Below are 26,458 nucleotides of genomic sequence, written 5' to 3'. Positions count from 1 at the left end.
TTGTACCAACATCAGACTCATCTTTACCCCTTCTTTATTATATTCCCTAAGTAACAAACTTCCTCCAAGACAAAATGATGTTTCTCCATCATTAATGTAAGTGTGTGGCACACAACCTTTTCAGAACCTCTTTTAACTGTTGTATATTCTCCCTCATATCCCTCAAGAACATATTTATACCACACATTGCCGAGGTTTCAATCCTCTCAGTACCAACAACCGCTGAAATGTTGCTGGTGAAGTCTTTAATCCGAATGCCATCCTGCAGTACTGATAATGACCCCAAGGGACCGACAATGTTGTCTATGGTTGCTCCTTTGAAACCCCTCTAACTGATAGCACCCACTCCTTAAATCTTTGCTACAATTACCAGCACTATCCCAAGTTATCGATGGTCTCCATCACACTGTGTATCAGATATGCAGCTGTTACTGATGATACCCCACCTTCCTCCGCCCCCTGTCCCCCAATGGACTAGAGCTCTTCTCTAGTATTCCATCAGCTAGTTGTTCATTAATTAACTGTTCCATGAATGGCTGTAAATGCTGAGGTATATGATATAATTTCTGATATACTGGTGCTTCATTTCCTGTTGGAATTTGATGCTACGATATGAGTGTTATCAGAAAACGGCCTTGAGGATAGAACATATTCTTGGACATTAATGGCAATTTCTCAATCTCTACCCTTTCCATTTCTTTCAAATGCTCTACCTTCTTATGTAAAGAAGTTTTTTTCAGTGGCCTGCAGATGTCCATGGTTCACATTTGATGTGTCACAATCATCCTTATCTACATGTCTAAATTTGCTACCAAAAATCCCTTAGTTAACTTCACCTCGTTGGTGCTAAAATTATCTAAAATCGATTTTTCCACCAGCTCCTTCTTGTATGCATACAACTCTTCTTCGCAAAAAACAACGTGATGTTTCATATACATTGTCCTCCTGTAGTGGCTCTATCATACACAACATATCACCAGGCATCTCCGATTCTTCATTAACCCAAAGCAACTTCCCAGCATCTTCTTCTAGCAGAATATCATGTGAATCAAGACTTAGAGCTTTTTTTTTTTTAAGTTTAACTAGTTTGCTCCTTAAGACAGATGAATCTCGCGACAATACTCCACTTGCGATAGTTTTTCCTAGCTGAAATTTTGTCTCTCTGCATTCCACTGTATGTCACCAAAAGCTCAATTATGGCTTCATGTTCGAATAGAAAGTCCAACCCTGTGATCAGACAGTACTCGTCACTTACACAAGGCACTACTTGGACACACTGCTTAAACTATTCTGCATCAACAAGAAAATTTAATAGCATTGAAACAGATGACTTCACATCAGTCTCCCACCCCACGTAACCTATAGCACAATAGGTTCAATCTCTTCTGACTTACAAGATCCAGACTTGCCACTGCCATGTGGCCCTGTGCCCAACAAAAACTTACGTTTTCTGATGCCTAAAATTCCCATTACAATATATTCTACCTCTGCATATGAATTTGTAGCATCAAAATTTAACAGGAACGCCACTCAGCAGACTTGTGGCTTCCTTTTTGCATTTAACACCTGTCCATTTCACCAATGCCTATCTTTACCATTACTTTTTCAGTCTCATTGTTGATGTACGTTCACATCACATTTACCCCACTAAGACTGCTGACACTGCGTATGGACATACTTTGACCAACCACATCTGTAACATCCTTCATTAATACAAAACACCACTCGCTTATCACATACCCCTGTCCCTATGTCAGTCTTCTCAAACTCTGTAGCCAATGTGACAGCAGTGTATAGCTATTACGCGGTATCTGTCTGAACCTTCTACACAGATCAGGCGACAAGCCCCTTAGAAAAGCACCTAATGCCCTGGATTGGACTTTCTGAAGCATAATCCTGTTTGCATTGTCACTCCTCCCTCCACTTGTACGTTTGAAAATTAATTTTACGTATCCTATCTGCAAAACTTTATACTGTTTCACACTGGTTCTTTGTTATACATACTGAATTGTTCACGGAAAACCTCACGCTATTCTGTTTCTTTAAAACACTGCGGGAGGCAGTGTTTCAACTGATCAAATGACCGCATATCTCAACCACTCCACGTATCTGATAAAAGTTTTGCCGGCCGGGGTGGCCGAGCGGTTCTAGGCGCTACAGTCTGTAACGGCGCGACTGCTACGGTCGCAGGTTCGAATCCTGCCTCGGGCATGGGTGTGTGTGATGTCCCTAGGTTAGTTAGGTTTAAGTAGTTCTAAGTGCTAGGGGACTGATGACCTCGTAAGTTTAGTCCCATAGTACTCAGAGCCATTTGAACCATTTGATAAAAGTTTTCGCCTCCCCTGCCAACTGTAATATTGCTACCTCCAATATCCGATCATTTAACCAACTTCCAACCTTCACCAATTCCATGTAGTCCAAGGCAGACATTACGTCCTAAGATGACTTGCAAAAAAAGTGGGAGTGATTAACTGATGGTACGTTGATCTATCTGAGAACTAGGCTGTGTAGTTAATGCTAACTGCTCCTCCCTATATACAAGTTGCCCACTTTCGTATGATCTGCTCTCAACTACGCTATCTTGCCAAGTAAACACTGTAATGCGTCTTGCTGAGAAAGACTCTGTGCCCTGGACTCTGACACTGTGGAATCTTTACTGTCATTACACAATTATATACAACACAGCATCAATCAACATAGCTCACACGGTCACAGTTACAATACATTAACACATACCATATGCCCTATCATGAGCCATCTCAACTCACTCCACTGCCTAGTCATGTGGTCATATCAGTGACAAGTAGAATACACAACTCCCACCAACTTCTCTAATGAATTACATTGGGAACACCTTACAGGTTCCACATAATGTTCTCTGGTACTGCCACGAAATGATGACACATCAGCAACTTCTAAGAGTTCCACTATTGTGACTTTTAAACTTAGATGTCAGTCCCACCTTGATACTAGCTCCTCTGCTCATGAAAGCAATAACAAACAGTTCGTTCAGTCACCCCTATGCGCGATGATCAGAGCCTGGATTTGCATGTAAAAACAAATGCATGAAAATGTATGGTAATATGCACCAAAATTCGTAAAATATAAACAATGTGCAAAATAAAAATAGCAATATTAACAAATATTGTCATAAGTTCATCACAATTTAATTATTGGTAGTCAGTTACTTCAGAAAAGTTGTGGACTGCTTTAATCTAAATCTTAAAGGAAAATGAAATAAGAATATTGTTTATTAGAAACGTTATTGTCCAATGCTGCTGTTGCAATAAATGAGACATGCCATTCTGAAGTTTTCCACAGTGAAATACAGAGTGACAATTATTGAACTAAATTAAATAAAATAGTCATAACTTCTGAGCAGTTCGTGATAGGACGTTCAAACTGCACGGTTGGCTATGTGGTAATGATGGGAATTAATATGTGCATGCATGATTTGGCTTAGCGAAGAAGTCCACTTTCATTTAGATGGGCTCGTCAATAAGCAAAATTGGCGCATTTGGGGGACTGAGAATCCGCATTTCGCCATCAGGAACTCTCTTCACACCTCAACTTGTGTCCGTGTGGTGTGCAATGTCCATTCATGGAATAATAAGCGTGACATTCCTCGATGGGATGAAAATGCACGAATTTGCACAACCAAACGGTACATGAAGGTTTTGGAAGATGTTTTCATCCCTATTATCCAAAGCGACCCTGATATTGACAAGATGTGGTTCCTGCAAGACGGAATGTTTGATGTCCAGAGGAGCACTTTGGGGAGCGCATTCTGGCTCTGGGATATTCAGAAGCCACTGGCGTTGGCCTCCACTGGCCGCCATATTCTCCAGATCTGAACACATGCGACTCCTTTTTGTGGGGCTACATTAAAGACAAAAGTGCACAGCAATAACCCCAAAACCATTACTGAGCTGAAAGCATCCATTCAGGTGATCATCAACAGTATCGATGTTCCGACACTTCAGCGGGTCATACAGAATTTCGCCAGTCGTCTGCGCCAAATCATCGCCAAGGATGCCAGGCATATCGAACATTTAATAGCCTAAATCAGAATATCTGTAGTGTATTTACATGTTGAATAAAGAGTGCACAGACTGTAGTTTGTAACTAATTAACTTTTTTTCTTCGTTTGTCACAAAAGGTTTTGTAGAGCGAAAAATAGCTCTCTGCATCACAAGATGTCACCAGTACGTGAGAAACTTCAAAGGTCATCTTTCATGTGTTGTTCTTGCACTTCACAAGATTTCTCGGGCAGGTGTTTTGCAATTTCACAAAATGTTATATAGCCTGTATTTTTACCAAGAACTACATTCAGCTTATCAGAAGCAATTTTTGCAACTCCATGTACTTGAAAGGACAATGCTTGCAATACCTGATTCACTAGGAATTATGTTTGTTGCAATAAATTATTCCTAGCTTTTAATTGCTTTGTGATTTCTAGTACATACTCACATATGTATTGCAATTTAGTTTTTATGTCACTTGAGTTGAAACTCTGGTGCGCTATCTGTATAGAAGCTGCGTCTTTCAGGTCTGAACTGCCTGCAATTTTTCAAACTACAGAAATGTTAGAATAGTAGCATATAGTGTCCGATCACAAACCCAACCACGTTAACATAGGCTGAGGAAATAATGCTAACTTTGGCGCCAGTCTTCTGAAAATTTAAACTCTAGCAGCTGGTTCAATGAAACGTTTCTTGACACTGGGAACAAGATAGACAACTTCCAGATGTTGCGATCTCCCCATTTATGCTATGGGCTGGGCTAAATGGAGCAAATGTATTTGTTTGGAGTAAAGAGCTTTTAATGCATTTGTTGCTTTCAAAATGCATGGAGCAGAATCTGTAGAAAATACGAGTAACAGTAAACTGTCATATTTTATACCATTTGGCCACAAAAAAGCTAGGGAACCGTTAATAAAATATTGCAACTGTAGAATGTTTTACTGTTTCTAATGTCTGAATATTTAAAAGGTACGGTTTACTTCCTGATTTCATTGTAACTGACTACAGCACTAAATATACACTGGCATGCAGCGTAGTCTCAACTATTGAAATCCAAATGTTTTCATGCTTCCTGGAAATTACGAATAACTTCGTTGAAACACTCGGGCACAAATTTCTGATGGTAGGTTCACCAAGATCTCTTTTGTTTAGGTCTCTTTCTAATAACGTTTTAGGATACGTGTTATTTATAAACGCTGAACATATGTCCTTGACGGAGGAGTGACATGAACCTGTGGGGATGTCGACCTGTCCCCTACATGACCTAATTAGAAATTTTTGACGTAAAGTAGATTTTCTGGCTCTAGTTTGTTTGGGCTTTAGTGTTCAGATGCTATACTACTTGGAACTTTTTGTCAGAAGCAATACTTCCTCCACATGACAAACAAAATAATACTTGTCCACCCTCATTGAAATTATCAATGCCAAACAACATAACATATTTATGTAACACCGACAACCATGGCAGTTTCACTGCTAGCGTAATTAAGCAAAGTATTACTGACTCCATATTCATGTTTTTGAATTGTGATTGCAACTGCAGATAAATGCATGCAACACATCCAGCAGAAGTGATCTTAAGGCAAACTCAGATGATTACCATCAACATACGAAGAACAGAAACCCCAGCCTGAGTTGCAACGTGGTTAAATAATTAGCTCATATGATGAACTCATAAATACACTCATTATTCCAAGAAAATAAAAATCTCTATTTCATATGTCAATGAACTAAAATTTTATATACAGTACTTCAGAATTTCATGACAAATGTTATTTTATTACGAATGAAAAATTTTGTTTTGAGGAGAAAAAGAAAAATATGCCATTATTTGAAAAAAATTAATAAATACACTTGAAAACCAGTTTTCCCCAAAATATTCAACTGTATGCACTTTACAACTGACTAGTAAAGGCGAGAATGGTAAATGCATGAACTCTAAATAAATTCAAAAACTCTTTGCATTTTGCATACAAATGTGGGCTCTGGTGTTGACACTGTGAGCTGCAGCTGTGATGTGGTGCTGTATGGATAGCACTTTTCCGGTACCAACAGCACTGGCCAGGGGTGAAGGGTCATTTCTGTGCAGGGTGGTGTTGCAGTGGTGTGTCGCGGTGATGATGCAGGCACTCGTTAGTTCATGAAAATTGCATCAAAAAATTAAACACTTGATTCAGATTCATGCTACTACACTCATAGCATTGTGGCCTAGTGTCTTCAGCTCACTGACATGGTTGACTTGGGGTGTGTTGCGGTGGCCAGCTATCAGCTAGGAGGCCAGCTGTGACATCTGCCCCAGGAATGTTGATACCCAGGAGACTGCTCAGGAGCATTTGCGTCACAGTTATGTGCAGTGTGGCTGCTTGTGGTAGGCACCAGCGGTGCTGAAGCCTACTGGAATTCTTTGAGCGGATGACAGCCTCCAAGGTTGGAATTCAACCCTGCAAGCAGAGGCATTTGGTGCCTGGATGCCCACATCAGCACTGGAGGGCAAATGGCTGTATCACTGCAGTCATGACCCACCACCCCCATTCCCCCCACATTGGTCTCCAACGGAAGAGATCTGGCTGCTGCCAAAATGAGCCTGAGAGGTGGTTCACCAGCAGAAAGGCGCCAAGACGAGGGAGGAGGAATTAGTACCAGAAAATGGTCCAGCAGTGACACAGGCCCAAATTCCTGGTGGCTCTCGCTGACCCATATTGTTCCATAATCTGATGTAGTACATACTGCCAGACTGTGAATATCTATGATATAATTGATGGTTATTTATACTCGTTACAAGCTCATTTGCTGTGCTGATACAGTACTTACAGCCCTGCAATGAACAACAAATCCATTGGCTGATGGTGTAGAAACTACTCGACTTCCTGCAAAAAGCCCCATCTTTCCCCTGCAGCGTCAGGATTGCTGTGCTTGACCTGGCTCCGTCCACATCAGCCCTGTTACTGCAACAGCGTGCCAACACTTTGGCGCCTTCTGGCTGCTTATGGCTCATTCAGTTACTGTGGGTGACGTGTCATTTTCCACACTAACAATCCAAAAATAGTGACAGTGCTACAATTTCAACAAATCAACATTTATTTACTAAGAAAAAAGTACATCAAACAATATTTAAAAGGCAGTACACAGAGCCTATTTATATTAGCCATCTTTTTATCTTTCAAAGTACCAAATAACACAAATGCTGTGTCATCAAGAGATGTGAAACAGAACCATGTACTAAGAGAGCAACACTTGCAAGGACAGTCTCCAGAGAGGCAGAACAGAACTACAAACATGCACTACAGACTGTGTGCACAACATGAACTATGTTACAGTTCTGCCCTACATGACACTGATAGTTCACAAGTGAACATCCATCTGCCAAAACCGGATATAACCAGATGCACAATTTCACTCAGACAGTTAGTTCAACAGTATTAATACCATACCTGATTTATCTGCAGTCACTGCCCAGAACAGCCCAACTCGACATTCTATTAGCTATACTACTCTTCATTCACTATATTCAATACTAGACCAGTATCCAAAGATTTGTCAGTGCAAGTGCACTGTGAACTACACTGCTATGCATGATCTTCACATGCAAGTTATAGAACATATAGACTTCTTTAACAAGCTATTGTAAATTGCTGATGACCTATATCACCATATATTTTTTTTGTTTAGCTGTTGCCTAACCCCATTTGGCGTAGTGATGAGACAGTATAGTTACTATATATGAACGTCATTGTGTTCTCACTCACTGATCGGTAGATATTCACAGCCACTGAGGTTGGCAACCCTGCACCAGCCAAAATATATGAGTTACATTACATTACATTAATAGTTGTTCCATAAATCATGAATACGACATTTTGTAATGATGTGGAATGTGTCAGCTTAACACAAGTTTTCTTTTCATGATAAAATTAATTTTTTCATATCTAAAAATTCATCTATTGAGTAGGAGGAGCTGCTCTTCAAAAATTCTTTTAATTTGTTTTTAAATGTTGGTTGCCTATCTGTCAGACTTATAATGCTATTTAGCAAATTACCAAAGATTTTGGCGGCAGCACAATTCACCTCTTTCTGTTTCAAAGTCAGATTTAACCCAGAATAGTCAAGATCATCCTTTCTTCTAGTGATGTAGCTATGCACTTCGCTATTATTTTTGAATTGGGTTGGGTTATTAATAACAAATTTTTTAAGTGAATATATATGCTGTGAAGGTACTGTGAATATCCCAAGTTTCTTAAATAAAAGTGTGCAATATGATCTTGTGTAGGGTCCAGCTATTATGCTGATTACATGTTTATGTGCAATGAATACTTTTTCTCTTCATGATGAATCACCCCAAATATGTCATATGAAAGAAGTGAATGAAAATAGGCATAGTAGGCTAATTTACTGATATGCTTGTCACTAAAATTTACAATAATCTTAAATAAGTTTCTTCCAATTCAATTTCTCATCAGTGCACACACCCAGAAATTTTAAAGATTCTGCCTTAGCAACAGACTTCTGGTGAAAGTCTATATATGTCAATGGTGTTATGCCATTTACTCTACAGAATTGTATGTACTGTGCTTTCTCAAAATTTTGTGAGAGTCTATTTGCAGAGAACTACTCAACAGTTTTCTGAAAGACATTACTTACAATTTCCTCAGCTGATTCTTGTTTGTTGGGTGTGATTGCCATACTCTTATCACCAGGGAAAAAAATTAGCTTTACATCTTCATGAAAGTGGAGTGGCAAGTCATTAATATATATTTGGAACGATAAGGGACCCAAGGCTGATGCCTATGGGACACCATCTTGATACTTCCCCAGTTAGAGGATTCTGCTAATTTTGCACACTATCTGTACTGTTAATTTCAACCTTCTGCATTGTTCCAGTTACATATGAATTAAACCATTTGTGCACTGTCCCATTCATACCAAATTACTTACGCTTATCTAGAAGAATTTCATGATTCATCCAATCAAAAGCCTTTGCAAGATCAGAAAATATCCCAATGGGTGATGTACAGTTATTCAAAGCATTTAATATTTGATCAATGAAAGCATATACAGCATTTTCTGTTGGAAAGCCTTTTTGCAAACCATACTGACATTTTGTCAGTACTTCAGTTTTACAAATATGTGATGCTACTTTTGAATACATTACTTTCTTTAGTTCTAAGTTTTTGCACTTTCCTAAAGATGAGTTCTTTAGATTGTAATAACAGTTAGTTTAGTACAAATTACTCATTAAATAGAGGTATCAGGGCGTTCTTAAGCTTACTATTTAAGGTGTCACCTTCCTTTATTTATTAGTCCAGAAAACGCGAAGAGACTAACTTTGGGCTGTAATTGTACAGTTGTTTACGTTTGGCAAAATTAACTTAGAGAATTCCGCTTAGTTGTTCTTTTTTCTTTCCAATACTTTAATTTGAGCATTTCCACTCACTGTCAAGTTCATGTTTCCATAAAGTAGCGCAAATCTTAATTTGTTTTATTTAGTATCTTTCTCACTAGTCGGTCGTTTATGTGCAGTTTGCGTAGAGTTACAGTCTTTTCTGATTAAAATAATTTAATGGATACAGCAGTTGAGTGAGTCATGAGTTCTTGTTGTAAGTGTAAAGAATACCTTTTGACGATACATCATACACCTGAACCACTAACATCTAGGCCAAATTTTTACTGCTCGTAAGTAACAAATATTCGTGTAATGTAAAGGGAGGCAATTGATTTAATTCTGTTATTAAAGGCGTAATCTGTGTTGCAATGGGACTGCAGGCTTTGCAAAAAAACACAAGAGAATCGCTAAGTAGGAGGCACAGATTTGTGCCCTTCAGGCTAAATTAGAAATTTGAACTAGATAGGTTGAATGGGGAAAAAGGTCTTGGAAAATGGGTAAAGGCGAAAGGAGGGCAGCTCTTCAACTTCACTACATCTGAGCTAACAGCATCAAATAATTTTGACTTGTTACTTGAAGTAGGAGGGGAAGTGATACATCCAGTTATGGGCCACAGTAGGCTTCTACACAAGAAACTCAATGTAGGTTGGCACCAAAATAGAGTAAGTAGAAAACAGTCTTGCTGTTAAGTAGTAGTCATCGGAGAGGAGTTGGCCAGATCATACAAGACAAATTAATAACTGGCTACCAGGTCACAAGTATTGTGAAGCCAAGTGCTAGTCCTAGCCAGGTGATAAAGGTAATAGGGAATTTCTGCAAAGGTTTTGGCAAAGAGGAACAAGTAATTATAGTTGGTGGAGTGGGGATTTGCCCAGCGAAGAACAGTAATTACAGCATTAGGGGTGACCTGGACGAGATGGAAGTCGCAACTACACACACAAAGATGAGTTCTGTGGAGGTCCTGGAGCGCCATGGCCAGCCCTGGGTAAACACTACTGAGAGATGTGTGAATACTAAGTTGAGCACACTACTGACTGAAACACAATCTCATATGAGTGCAGTGCCAGTTGTTACAACTGGGAGATGAGAATACACTAGGTATGGCCTACACCAGAATAGGAGAAGGAAACATAGGATAGCTGAGCTTCTCGCTGATAATATACAGAGGTAGGGAGGGGGGGGGGGCACCATCACATATAACAAGAGCCTTGTGGTTACTGGCGCCAGATGGCTACCTTTCTTAAGTTAGAATCAGAATTCAGGCACCCTGTTTTGAAAAATGTGAAAATAACAGAAGAGCCTGATAAAATGCTTAATAGTACACAGAAAAGTAAGGTTAGTTGATTTCATCAAAATATTATAGGACTGAGTAATAATGAAAAAGAGCTTCTTGTCTGGAAAATTTAGAGAGCTCTGAAAAGATACACATCCTGTGCCTGTCTGAGCACCACATAATGACAGGGTTAGATTATTTACATATAAAATATTACACTACTGCTGCTTACTCATCAAAAATTACAAGGGAAAGGAGTTGTTACAGACATTATGACAGAAAACAAGTTCAAAAACATTGTGACAAGTAGATTTTGTAATGATCAGCACCTAGAAGAGTGTGCTTGTGAGTGAATGCTGAAAAATAGTTCACTTTCAATTTTAACTGTATTAGATCCCCACTGGGAAATTTCGAACTATATCTAAGGAATCTGGATTCCTTACTATGCTATCTGTCAGTCATCAGCAAGCAGTTAATCGACTGTGGTGACTTCAATGTAGATTTTATTAGGGATTCTGACATGAAAAACGGTCTGGAAACCTCATTTGAATCCTACAACTTAGTCTCAGTAATTAACTTTCCAACAAAAGTGTATAAAGACAGTAGAACTGTAATTCATGATGTTTCCTCTGATGATACGCAAAGTAAGAAAATAACTGTTTACCCAGTAATAGGTGCTGTCTCTGATCATGGTGCACAGTTGATTAGGGTAAATAACATAGCACCTCTGCAGTACAGATACTCCTCAGTGGAAATTAATTAGAATTATTAATGACTCCACAACAAATGGTTTTAAGAATAGTTTACAGGAGATGACATGGGATTCATTTTATGGTAACACAAAATATGCTCCACGATAAATTCATGTAATTATTTGAAAATAGCTTTCCTCATAAGCAAATCAGGAAGGGTGCTAAAAATACATTTAACAACCTATGTATCACCAGAGGAATTAAATTATATTGTGAAAGAAAATGAGAAGTGTATTTTTTGCCATGATCAACTAGGGACCCTGTGCAATAGTTGCATACTATAAGAAATACACAGAATTATTTAGAAAATTTATTTAAAAAATCAAGGAACATGGACATAATGTCAGAAATCAGTACTTCTGGCAACAGACTTATGACTATATGGAATATAGTGAAATGAGAGACAGGACAACCAGCCACAGAACATTGCAACATCACTATTGAACTGAATGGAAGGACTAAAAATGTTGAGTCACAGGTAGCAAATGCATGTAATAATCATTTCTTAAATACAGTAGAAAGCGTAGGGACAAACAATTGAAGAACAATATCACAGCAGTATCTTGAAAAATTAACTGTCATAAAATTCAATCTATATGAATGAATCTCTCAAAAACGGAAGCTCACCTGGTTTTGATGAGTTTTCAAAAGAGTACTAAAAATTTGTTCCCATGTAATAAGCTGCAAAGCACCGTCTGGCAGAACTAAAGATCTAACTCAAAACGACAAGGGATTGTACTGTACCAACATCACGATCCCCCTGATGTATGGGCTCCTGCTACGCAAAATTGCTTGAGCAAATCAATCGACCACTACAGCAAGAATCAGGTACAGTTTTTGTATTGACAGTCGTTGTTATGACTGTGGATCGCTATCCGATCACAGAAGATTCCAGTAGGAGCCGAGCGTCTGGCAAACTCTTGAAGCCTAGCTTGTACGGTAGCTGCACTGTTCGACAACAAATTGAGGACAGATTAGCAACTGCAACAATAATAAACACTGATGAGACAGCAGACTCAAATGCTAGACAATAACACCCGGCCTCTTCATTATATGCATAATTCGAGGTCATACAGCAATGCTACTACACCACAAATAGATACACCAAAATATCCAAATAACACGATCAATCGCTATCTACCAGCAATGACGAGACTAGCAGAATACAGCAACAACACACGTTATCTCCCAATCGTCCAAAACAAGACACCAAAATTATTTAAATATGATACCTGTTTATATTGTCAAGCTAAATCGTAAATCCAGCTTGCAATTGTCCTCACAAGCAATGACCTCATTCCAACACAGAACAATCCACTCTGGAACCACCTTGTAGTCTTTTAATATCTCTTAACATTCATCTCAAATATGAAGTGAGTGCAAAGACCAATTCACATTGTGGGAATCGCCAGAAGAACATCTGTGCAGCATTATTCTGTGGCAACGAGCGCAAGGGCAATCTGCTTTACTCTTTGATTTTTTTAAAGTATTCTTTCTATTGACATGTTTTTCAGTTGATTGGTGTTCAGGCATTAGTAAATAAAAAGTTATTGCTTGACTACTACGTTGTATCCCTTCGGCAGATGGAGATAAGCTGTAGTTGAACAAAATATTAAACTCTTATTTGGAAAAAGTTTACACATGAATAAAGATAACTGAAGCGATAATTCTATTTCTTGCTGTGTAATCTAACGTTCCTATGAAAATAATGACATGTAAGGTATTCCACAGATTAACCTCTACATCTTTGTGAGTATACTCGCTGACTTTTCGTAACAGCTTCAAATAACTTCAATTCTGATTTTCACTCACATAGAACTTCTCTTACGTAAATTTGATCTTGTTAGCTTTTATTAGTATCGGACTCTTGTGTAATTTGCGTGTACCAACGCAATTATGTAATTTTCATGTAAACCAAAATTTCCTAATGTCAGCTCGAGATTATGTTACACAGGAAGCTAGTAATATCTCTGAAACATATCTTTGCTTTCACCGTTTTGTACGAGTTTCTATTATTCACCTTTACGTGATAACACTGTTTTCAGAGATTATTCATCACTCAATTTCAACCAAAATAAGTTTCCCTTGCACTTTGAAATTAAGTATCCTTCAAACACATCGCTTTCACGTTGACACTTAAACTTGCAATTACATCACAATGAACTACATGCAACAGCTACTAAATAACAACACGTAAAGGTTTCTTTTGACCCAAGGAAACTTGTCTTTCTTTGGGCTAGGTATCTCAATACAAGTTCAAATCTCGTAAGCGTTCAAGTGCCAGCAGAGACTATAACCCCCCCCCCCCCCCCCCCCCCCCACACACACACACACACACACACACACACACACACACACACACACACAGAAACGGAAATTCAAGAACAAACAAAAATATAATCAAAAAAATAGGCGCCACCGCCTCTTTTGCCTCAACCATAATTAACAAGTCAAACAAAACTGAGCCTTTTATGGTGTTAGTATAACACGACCCACTAAAGTTCCCTAAATTAAATCAGGCCACTCTCCACTTCAACTAACCAAGTTTTTTGTTTAGTTATGTGTTGCTTGTAAATGGTTCCTTTCTATTCCCATCGCTTACTAACTCAACCTAATGGTGAGATCTCTCATATCGAGGTGAAACAGTTCAAATATACACAAGCCAATACTAGATCCACAGTAAGATCGTGGCATCCAAACAACAAATGTGATCGAGTTTTTCCCTTCTTGATACACAGCAGTCATTGCCACACCACTCCCAAAAACAGCAGCAACACAATTACCTCTAGGCGAGCCACAATCACTAATCACACAACACGGACAGGATATCGGGTTCTGGCGATTCTCTAAAGATCATCAAATGCAAATCTCTCTGACTCGACTCATGCTGTATCTACCACAGCAAAATAACCACTCCTTCCTCCCGAACTGTCCACAGGATCCAACCAATCGACCACACAAAAGCACAATTTCGCCAAAACAGTGTCTAATCCACGACTTCAAAATCCCGAACCTACACATATTCCGTAGCTTGGCCTTGGGAGGAAAACTGCAGTTGCAGCTATATCTATCAACAGGGGCCTAAACGACAAAGTTGCCACACTGTCTTCATAAACTGCACAACATACTACACTGGTTTCACCAATCAAATTCCTTCATCTCTCCCAAGCCTTAAACACAAATTGCAGTTCCTCTATACAACACACAGTGGGTCGGTACCACATCCAACCTTGGCCTGTCCCAAGATTAACTTTATCAGTAAGAAGTCTCTTGGGGAACTAACTATTTTCTGATGTCATACAATAGGCAGCAATTACATGAACACACACACACACACACACACACACACACACACACACAAAACGCGTCGCCAACTTTAGACAGTTAAATTATTATTCCATTTAGCCATCAGGCAACATCGATAGCACCCAGCTATGTCGTGTCACTAACATAGCATCTCTCGAATCAGCAATGGCCAGTTGTTACATCGCTGAAGCCGCGCCTGTTCACCATCTGTTTTCTCTGCGGCGCGCTCGGGTCATCTACAACATGTTTTATCGCTTTCAATAGATCATACACACATTATTGTATTCACCAGGGTTTATTGGTCATTTACCAGATTGGATGCTCAGCAATTGTAACCGTGAACGTAATCCGTGCTTTTGACACAGCACAAAACCCAGACTTATCTGAAATACGTAATGCATCGTTAACTCAAGGCATCTTTTCTGAGACGGAAATATATCGTCGTTAAACCCCTCTTTAAGAAAGGTGATCAGAGGGGGTACAAATCACTATCGAACTGTTTCACAGCTGTCATCATCCTCCAAATTTTTTGAGAAGATGGTGTATTCTAGAATAGTATCTCACCTTAGCAACAATGGTATCCTTAGCAAGTCACAGTTTGGCTTTCAGAAGGGTGCTCTATTGAGAATGTCATTTACATGTTTACTCACCAGATTTTACAACCATTAAATAATGAAATAGAGCCAGCTGATGTTTTCTGTGACCTCTGTGTCAATCACAGTATTCTCCTACATAAATTGACATTTTATGGGATTGATGGTATAGCCAACCAATGGATGTTGTCACATCTAATCAAAAGAATGCAGAATGTTGTACTTAGTAATATTATGCATCTGCTGAAACAGCAACAGTGTGATGCACTACAAGTTGCTTTCACAAGTAGTAACCATAACGGCTGATATTTATTGTTAAATGACTCATCTTGCAAAGACAATGCAACAACAACAACAACAACAACAACAACAACAACAACCAGGAAGACTGCATGAAGTGAAAACTCCAGTATAATGCCTGTCCGCATTCTCCTACACTGACAAAAATGACTATACAGTAGTTGAGTTCACCTGATCTTGCACCTTCAGATTTTCACCTCTCCTGTAATCTATTGATTTCCTTCAAGGAACTTCCTTTCCAGATGAAAATGACAAGATCTTCACCCCAAAAGCAGATGACTTCTCCATGCACAGAGTCGAACATTTACTACAGTGCTGACGGACTATTGTAAGCACTGAAGGAGAACATACGACAGAAGTCTGCACAGAATAAGGTTTAACACTATTTGAAATCAATGTATTTTCACTCTGAATCGCAACAAAAATTTGTCGTCATATATGTATGAAGAATGAAAGACCAGAAATAGCAAGTAAGTCAACATTACTTAAAAATTTAAAAGGCACAATGTTATGTTGCAAGAACAAGAATGATAATGATAATTCATAAACCATGGACCTTGCCGTTGGTGGTAAGGTGATGCAGATGGCCGTACCGTAGGTGCAACCACAACGGAGGGGTATCTGTTGAGAGGCCAGACAAACGTGTGGTTCCTGAAGAGGGGCAGCAGCCTTTTCAGTAGTTGTAGGGGCAACAGTCTGGATGATTGACTGATTTGGCCTTGTAACACTAACCAAAACAGCCTTGCCGTGCTGCTACTGCGAACGGCCGAAAGCAAGGGGAAACGACAGTCTTAATTTTTCCCAAGGGCATGCAGCTTTACTGTATGGTTAAATGATGGCGTCCTCTTGGGTAAAATATTCCGGAGGAAAATAGCCCCCATTCAGCTCTCCGGGCAGGGACTACTCAGGAGGACATCGTTATCAGGAGAAAGAGAACTGGCGTTCTATGGATCTGAGCGTGGAATGTCATATCCCTTAATTGGGCAGGTAGGTTAGAAAACTTAAAAAGGGAAATGGATAGGTTAATGTTACATATAGTGAGAATTTGTGAAGTTCAGTGGCAGGACGAACAAGACTTTTGGTCAGGTGAATACAGGGTTATCAACAGAAAATCAAATAGGGGTAATGCAGGAGTAGGTTTAATAATGAATAAAAAAAATAGGAGTGTAGGTAAGCTACAACATACAGCAAAATGAACATATTATTGTGGCCAAGATAGGCACGAAGCGCACAGCTACTACAGTAGTACAAGTTTATATGCCAACTATTTCTGCAGATGATGAAGAAGTTGATGAAATATATGACGAGATAAAAGAAATTATTCAGATAGTCAAGGGAGACGCAAATTTAATAGTCATGGGTGACTGGAATTCTTCAGTAGGAAAAGGGAGAGAAGGAAACATAGTAGGTGAATATGGATTGGGGCTAAGAAATGAAAGACGAAGCCGTCTGGTAGAATTTTGCACAGAGCATAAATTAATCATAGCTAACACTTGGTTCAAGAATCATGAAAGAAGGTTGTATACACGAAAGAACCCTGGAGATACTAAAAGGTATCACATAGATTATATAATAGTAAGACAGAGATTTAGGAACCAGGTTTTAAATTATAAGACATTTCCAGGGCCAGATGTGGACTCTGACCACAATCTATTGGTTATGAACTGTAGATTAAAACTGAAGAAACTGCAAAAAGGTGGGAATTTAAGGAGATGGGACCTGGATAAACCGACTAAACCAGGGGTAATAGAGAGTTTCAGGGAGAGCATAAGGGAACAATTGATAGGAATGTGGGAAAGAAATACAGTAGAAGAAGAATGGGTAGCTCTGAGGGATGAAGTAGTGGAGGCAGCAGACGATCAAGTAGGTAAAAAGACGAGGGCTGGTAGAAATCCTTGGGTAATAGAAGAAATATTGAATTTAATTGATGGAAGGAGAAAATATAAAAATGCAGTAAATGAAGCAGGCAAAAAGGAATACAAAGGTCTCAAAAATGAGATTGACAGGACGTGCAAAATGGCTAACAGGGATGGCTAGAGGACAAATGTAAGGATGTAGAGGCTTATCTCACTAGGGGTAGGATAGATACTGCCTACAGGAAAATTAAAGAGACCTTTGGAGAAAAGAGAACCACTTGTATGACTATCAAGAGCTCAGATGGAAACCCATTCTAAGCAAAGAAGGGAAACCAGAAAGGTGGAAGGAGTATACAGAGGATCTATATAAGGGCGATCTACTTGAGGACAATATTATGGAAATGGAAGAGGATGTAGATGAAGATGAAATGGGAGATACGATACTGCGTGAAGCGTTTGACAGAGCACTGAAAGACCTGAGCCGAAACAAGGCCCCGGGAATAGACAACATTCCATTAGAACTACTGACGGCCTTGGGAGAGCCAGTCCTGACAAAACTCTACCATCTGGTGAGCAAGATGTGACAGGCAAAATACCCTCAGACTTCAAGAAGAATATAATAACTCCAATCCCAAAGAAAGCGGGTGTTGACAGATGTGAAAATTAGCGAACTATCAGTTTAGTAAGTCACAGCTGGAAAACACTAATGCGAATTCTTTACGGACGAATGGAAAAACTGGTAGAAACCGACCTCGGCGAAGATCAGTTTGGATTCCGTAGAAATGTTGAAACACGTGAGGCAATACTCACCTTACGACTTATCTTAGAAGAAAGATTAAGGAAAGGCAAAGCTACTTTTCTAGCATTTGTAGACTTAGAGAAAGCTTTTGACAATGTTGACTGGAATACTCTCTTTCAAATTCTAAAGGTGGCAGGGGTAAAATACAGGGAGCGAAAGGCTATTTATAATTTTTACAGGACCCAGATGGCAGTTATAAGAGTCGAGGGGCATAAAAGGAAGCAGTGGTTGGGAAGGGAGTGAGACAGGGTTGTAGCCTCTCCCCAATGTTATTCAATCTGTATATTGAGCAAGCAGTAAAGGAAATAAAAGAAAAATTCGGAGTAGGTACTAAAATCCATGGAGAAGAAATAAAAACTTTGAGGTTCACTGATGACATGGTAATTCTGTCAGAGACAGCAAAGGACTTGGAAGAGCAGTTGAACGGAATGCACAGTGTCTTGGAAGGAGGGTATAAGATGAACATCAACAAAAGCAAAACAAGGATAATGGAACGTAGTTGAATTAAGGCGGGTGATGCTGAGGGAATTAGATTAGGAAATGAGTCACTTAAAGTAGTAAAGGAGTTCTGCTATCTGGGGAGCAAAATAACTGATGATGGTCGAAGTAGAGAGGATTTAAAATGCAGACTGGCAACGGCAAGGAAAGCGTTTCTGAAGAAGAGGAATTTGTTAACATCGAGTATAGATTTAAGTGTCAAGAAGTCGTTTCTGAAAGTATTTGTATGGAGTGTAGCCATGTATGGAAGTGAAACATGGACGATAAATAGTTTGGACAGGAAGAGAATAGAAGCTTTCAAAATGTGGTGCTACAAAAGAATGCTGAAGATTAGATGGGTAGATCAGGTAACTAATGAGGAGGTACTGAATAGAATAGGGGAGAAGAGGAGTTTGTGGCACAACTTGACAAGGAGGAGGGACCGGTTGGTAGGGCATGTTCTGAGGCATCATGGGATCACAAATTTAGCATTGGAGGGCACGGTGGAGGGTAAAAATCGTATAGGGAGACCAAGAGATGAATACATTAAGCAGTTTCAGAAGGATGTCGGTTGCAGTAAGTACTGGAAGATGAAACAGCCTGCACAGGATAGAGTAGCATGGGGAGCTGCATCAAAACAGTCTCAGGACTGAAGACCACAACAACAACAACAACAACAACAACAACAACAACAACAACAACAACAATTGTTATAGCATCACTACAAGAGAGAGTTGCAAAACTGCCCCTCAGTTATGATTACCTTAGGTTATTACACGTTTGCAAGATATACCAAACCAGATGTCTTCCACTAATAATGAATCGGTAGTATAACTGAAAATAAATTGATCATAACCACCAAGATTATGAAATAAAATACAAATCGTAAGTATAGAGTTCTGAAAACATCATGTTTATTCATAGAATGTAAGAAAAATACACAATATGAAATCACATTTAGAATGCATGAAACTGAAATAATTCCTGTGTATGTATTTAGTCCAACACAAATTGTGCCTTTTAATTAACCCTTCAGCAGGCATGCCAGTCAAACTGCCACTGCTTGCCACAATAAATCTCAAAGTTCATGGTATAAAGTCTTTTTACATCACACAAGGCATAAATCATGTTTCCCTATTTTGTAGGTTTATTTAGAACAGGGGTCGGCACCACATCAATCGCGATCTACTGGTAGATCGCGAGTGCTTATTTGGTAGATCGCGCGAGTAATGAGAGTGCAAAAGAAAAATTGTTGAATAAAATCGTCAACTGTTTTCCGTAGCAGTATAAATGCGTGTTCGTTCGACACAAGTGGTTTTGTTTATTAATAACAGCGTAGAACTGGCACCAACATCTACCTTGAACCTCTAAAATTTTTTGCTGCATTAGTTTAATTAGCCACTAGCTGTGCGCCACTCGTTGCTTCACTGTTTCACTCATCTTTGTGCAATGTGTTTAGTACGTGTCTGGAAAAGGCGGTGAGTTCCGTGCCGTGCACTACCAACTTCTGCGATGTAATAGATAATGAAAAGGACATAGGTAGAACTTTTTTGTGCTGCTGTACTCAGCGCTCAGCATGTGTAGTTGCATACCTTGTTGACAATTTTCGAGAACACACGAGTAGTGCAGCGACTTCACACATAATTAGTTATGTATCAAAAAAACGTAAAATTTATCATTTTTATTCCGAATGGGAACACGAATTTTTCATAATACAAAGAAATGGCACATGCATTTGTTTATTTTGTGACGCTAAGATTGCATTTGTGAAAAAGACAAACGTCGAGAGACATTTCAAAACTGTGCACTCACATGTTAACACAAAGTTTACAGGAAACTCCGAACAGGGAAATGAGAAAATCAAGAAACTTAAAAATCAATTAAGTGTACAACAAAGCATGTTCACAAAACCAGTAGACAAAAGTGTTGCTGCCACTCTTGCTTCTTATCGTGTTTTGAATGTATTGGCGAAAAGGAAAGAACCCTTCGAAGACGGTAAATTTGTAAAAGAAGCGTTTTGGGAAGCTGCTGATGAGTTGTTTCATAATTTCACGAAAAAGTCTAAAATAGTTAATGCCATTGAATCCCTTCAACTTTCATCAAGAACAGTCACAAGGAGAGTTGAAATTATGTCTAATGAAGTTTCCTTTCAACTGAAAACAGATTTGGATGAGTGCTGTCATTTTTAAATGCAATTAGACGAGTCCATTGATGCAAGAGGTATTGCTCAGTTGCCAGTTTTTGTAAGGATGGTTTTTGATAACTTTACTGTCAAGGAAGAACTTTTGAAAGTAATTTCTTTGAAAGGCCATACAAGAGGAGAAGATATTTTTTGCCATGAAGCAACTCATTCTATTGGAGAAAATACCTATCCACAAGCGTGTAAGCATTACCACAGATGAAGCACCAGCCTTGAGCAGTTCTAAAAGTGGTTTTATTGCTCTGTGCCAAAGAGATGAAAGTTTTCCACCGTTTTTAACTTATCACTGTATTTTACACCAGCAGTCTCTTTGCGGAAAGTTTTTAAATTTGAATGAAACTATGAATACTGTTGTAAAGATAGTCAACAAAATTAGGTCTCACTCTCTTCAAAGACGACGTTTCAAAGATTTGGCAAATGAACTAGAACTACAGTATGGAGATTAACTGCTCCACACTGAAGTGCATTGGCTCAGCAAGAGAAAAGTGCTGCAACATTTCCACAAGCCTTTACCGTCTATCAAACTGTTTTTTCAAGAACACGATGAGAGTAGTCTGTCAGCTTGTATTGAAGATCCTCTCTGGCTTATGAATTTTGCTTTCTTAATTCACCTAACAGAAAAGCTTAATGAGCTGAATTTGAAATTTCAAGGCAATGACAAAGATATTGCTGATATGATATCTGAAGTAAATTCTTTTACTGAAAAATTGTTTTTTTGTGAGAGTGCTGCCTTACGAGGGGTGAATTAAGACATTTTCCAACTCTGAAGACACAAATAGAAGAAAGTGAGATACCTTACAATAGTGAATATCACGCAATAATGATCTCCAGTTTGAGGGGAGATTTCAGTGATAACCCAGTTTGTATCTTTCCTTTGGGCTAACATTGAATTATTGAATATATCTTCTTCCATTGCAAAAGTTTCTGACATAGATAGGGCAGCTCTTGAACTTGAAATAATATCATTAAAAATGATTTGTTTCTCAAAAGTGTTGCAGAACCCAATTCTGTTGGCCTCTAATTCCTCAGGAGAAATACCCTATCTTAGTTAATGTTGCTCCTAGAATAAAGGCCTTCTTTGCTTCTACCTACCTGTGTGAATCACTGTTTTCAAATATGAACTTCATTAAAAATAAACACAGAACAAGGTTGGTTGATAAACATCTGGACTCATGTATTCGACTAAGTGTAACAAGTTAAACACCAAACTACTCAGATTTCACATTAAATGCAAAATAATTCTTGGGTTATTAGTAAGAGTATACTTCAGAATATTATGAAATAAAATTATTATGTTTCGAATAAATAGTGAAAATTTAAAGCTTTTAGTTTTAATAGTTGTTTTGCAGTACCGGCATCCAAAAATTAAAAATGTAGCTATTGAATTTTTAAAAGTAGATCACTTTGATATGTTGGTAAGGAATAGTAGATCATGAAGGCTTTGTGGTTGCCTACACCTGATTTATAAGATACTGTACAAATACACAGCATCCTCTGAAAGAATGCAATGTCTCGTCTCATCAATAATGACAAACTCACCGGCACTGTCGTGAGCAAGACAGTCGTTGACAAATTCATGATGGAAGCATCAATAGGTGCTAGTTTGTCACTGTTTTCTCTCATTCGGGATGCCCAAGTTGTTGAACCTGAGAGTTCGAAAAAGAAAGGAAAAATGCTTATAGCTGAAGAGAGATTGTAAAATGTTCATTCATATGCCATCTGAACCCCACAGTTCACAGCAGTTCATGTGTGCTACTCTTTTTATACCTACTACATATACTGCACCTAGAAGAGCCATTATCTATGGTTTTGTGGTGTCTCTAAGGTCTCATTCTATTGAATGTTTTAACTTCAGCTCTTTCACTATTCTGCGGGTGTCAGTTTATATTTTCCACAATTTTCTGTACTTTTAGGAGTTGCTTCTGAACTTGGCGAAACTTTTAGGACGTTCTTGGCCTTGATTTTACAAGGAGGAAGTGGTTCACTAATCCAAATACTTTCTTCATCTTTTCCTGTGTAAAAATATATATGTTTGTTGTCATCCCTCTTCACCCATATGGTCATCTCCTTCCACAGTTGGTTGTTCAGTCAGTGCTGTGGTTTTCTTCTTCAATAACTTCCTCTTCCAAATCAGATTCACACAAATTGGACAATTCCAATAATTATTCTGAAAATTATCATAGTCTTCAGGATGTACAATTTGACAGTGCCTGTAAAATCCTATCGTTTTCTCTATTCCCATTCTTTTATGAGACCTAGCAAAGAAATGTTTATAAAAGTAAGATATTGTTACAAAAGAATACCCAAGATTTTAAAAAAATAATGAGAAATGCATATGGTATCTCGGTTAGATTCTAATATTCAGTACATACTAGAATAAAGGGAAGATAGCTTTGAAGTGAAAGAAAACAAGTATAGAAAACACATCACAAGGCACATAGCTGGAAACACACTGCAACCACAATACTCATTTTCTGAACAACAATACTTGTACAAATGTAGAGTGACAGTATCTGTTGTGAATAACAAACAAGTATTTGGATGGGCACCCAACTATAATGCTATCTTTGATAATAAAAGAAAACTATATCTTGAGGGAAACTGCCACATGTGTGCCCATTGAAGGGTAAAATTCAGGCCCTTAGTAATCACACTTAGGTTTCTTTCAAATAGTGTCCTCATGTTTTACAGAAGCAACTGGTGACTAAAACTTAACCTTATATGATGCAGTTGTCCATCCCTTTATTTTTGTGCAGAGGTTATGAAGTACTAAACATGGAACAAATAAATTAGAATTTCCATGCATAACACTAATGTTCATCAACCCCAAATCACGTACAGAGCTATATAATATATAGAAAGCATATCTCAATAAATATAGCTCTCTAATGTTCAGTAATGGATTGGTATAAGGTGCAACTAAGCTTGATAAATTTGTTAGACTATATATTTTACTGGCTGACACTCCTGTATGAAGATACACTGACAAGCAAATACACTATGACTACTGCCCACATGGAGACTGAATGCCACCTGGCAGCAGTGCTCAAACGACAAAGTAAGGAATGTACGTAAGCAAAGCCTAAAACGAATGGATAATCATTCTAAAAAATACAGGCCACAGATGTGTAATTTCACTTATGCAAGCAGTTCTAAACCCCCCCCCCCCCCCCTGCCCCAATGAAACAAGCCTTATTATTGGTGGTCATACTGTAAGAGCAACCACAACGAAGGATTATCTGTTGAAAGGCCAGGCGAAGGTGTGGTTCCTGAAGAGGGGCATCTGCCTTTTCAGTAGTTGCAGGGGCAATAGTCACGAAGACAGATTGATCTAACATCAACCAAATGGGCCTTGCTGTGCCGGAACCTACCGCTGTAAATTTTAATTTTCCTGAGGGTATGCAGTTCTATGGTTAAGATGATGATGGCATCTCTTGGGTAAAATATTCTGGGGATAAAATAGTCCTCCACTCATATCTCAGAGTGGACTTCTCAAAAGGATGTCGTCAGGAGAAATAAAACTGGCATTCTAGGGACTTACACTTGGTTTAAGAATTATGAAAGATGAGTGTATCTGCGGAAGAGACCAGGAGACACCAGAAGGTTTAACAATGGTTATGTGATGGTAAGACAGAGACTTTGGAACCAGATTTTAAGTTACGAGATATTTTCATGACTAGATGTGGACTCTGAATACAATTTGTTGGTTATGAACTGTAAATTAAAACTAAAGAAATTGCAAAAAGGTGAGAAATTAAGGGGATGGAACCTAGATAAGTTGGATGAGCTAGAGGTTGTTGAGAATTTCAGAGGGAGTATTACAAAACAACTGTCCAGAACAGGAGAAATGAATATAGTAGAACACAAAAGGGTAGCTTTTGAGAGATGAAACAGTGAAGGCAGCAGAGGATTAAATACGTAAAAAGACAAGGCCTAGTAGACATCTTTGAATAACACAAGACATTGAATGCAACTGATGAAAGGGGAAAACACAAAAATGAAGGAAATGAAGCAGGTAAAAGGGAATACAAACACCTAAAAAATGAGGTTGACACCAAGTGCCAAATTGCTATGTTGGAATGGCTAGAGGACAGAGACAGGGTGGCACACAGGAAATGAAATAATACTCAGCCAGCTTTAAAATTAATGCATGTTTATTTACACAAAATCAAATGTCAATATTTGCCATTTTAGTTCAAAAAGTTATTTGTGAAAAATAATGTTGTCAAGGTGATGACCATCATTTCTCTTCTCAAAATCCTCCGTCACATGGACTAAAATCTTTGCAGGGATGGCAGCAATTTCTGGAATGATTGCATACTTCAACTCGCCCAAATTTCGAGGTTTAGGTTATAGACACAGTTCTTAAGGTACTCCTACAGAAAAAAGTCACATACTGACAAGTCGGCAGACCTGGGAAGCCAAGGAACATCGCCAAAACGTGAGACAATCCGGCCAGGAAACATGCGTCTAACAACTGTCACTGAAGTGTTTGCAAAGCGCGATGTTGCCCCATCCTGCTGGAACGAAATGCGTTTTAAAGGGATTTGCCATCATCTTAGTTCTGGTTTCATGAATGTTTCAAGCATACGAATGTGACAAATTGAATTAACAATAACTGTGACCCCATTCTCTTAAAAAAAGGGTCCAATAATGCCAACTGAGCCAAGAGCACACCAGACTGTTACTTTTTCTGAGTGTAGAGTACGATGGTGGAAAAGGTGTGAATGCTCTGGAGCCCAATAACATAATTTTTGGTTATTCATGGTCCTGTTTAAATGAAAATGAGCTTCATCACTCATCAATAAAATTTCATTTTCATTCGATCCCAAAATCACTTTCATTCTGTAAGTGAGTCTTCTTGTACAGCAAAATCTGTTTCCTTCAGTTGTTGGACAATGAGCATTTTGTGGGGATGGAATCTAGCGGACACACCAGGAACCGCGGTGTTGGCCGTCGAATGGCGCTAGCTGCGCAGCATTTGTGCACCGCTGCCGTCAGTGTCATCCAGTTTGCCGTGGCATACGGAGCTCCATCGCAGTCTTTAACACTGGTAGCATGCTGCGACAGCGTGGACGTGAACCGTATGTGCAGTTGACAGACTTTGAGCGAGGGCGTATAGTGGGCATGCGGGAGGCCGGGTGGACGTACCGCCGAATTGCTCAACACGTGGGGCGTGAGGTCTCCACAGTACATCGATGTTGTCGCCAGTGGTCGGTGGAAGGTGCACGTGCCCGTCGACCTGGGACCGGACCGCAGCGACGCACGGATGCACGCCAAGACCGTAGGATCCTACGCAGTGCCGTAGGGGACCGCACCGCCACTTCCCAGCAAATTAGGGACACTGTTGCTCCTGGGGTATCGGCGAGGACCATTCGCAACCGTCTCCATGAAGCTGGGCTACAGTCCCGCACACCGTTAGGCCGTCATCCGCTCACGCCCCAACATCGTGCAGCCCGCCTCCAGTGGTGTCGCGACAGGCGTGAAACGAGGGACGAAT

At 39.1% G+C, this 26,458-nt stretch overlaps 1 protein-coding gene across 3 annotated transcripts in view; it reads right to left on the bottom strand.

The window, feature by feature from the left end:
* LOC126426733 (zinc finger protein 430-like) overlaps positions 1–26,458 on the bottom strand; it is a 495,002-nt gene that overhangs the window by 397,946 nt on the left and 70,598 nt on the right. The window lies entirely within an intron of this gene.

Source organism: Schistocerca serialis, chromosome 11, assembly GCF_023864345.2.
Source record: "Schistocerca serialis cubense isolate TAMUIC-IGC-003099 chromosome 11, iqSchSeri2.2, whole genome shotgun sequence".
NCBI classification, from domain to species: domain Eukaryota; kingdom Metazoa; phylum Arthropoda; class Insecta; order Orthoptera; family Acrididae; genus Schistocerca; species Schistocerca serialis.
The sequence above is the reverse complement of the archived record's forward strand: the minus strand, read 5'-3'. Positions and strand labels throughout refer to the sequence as shown.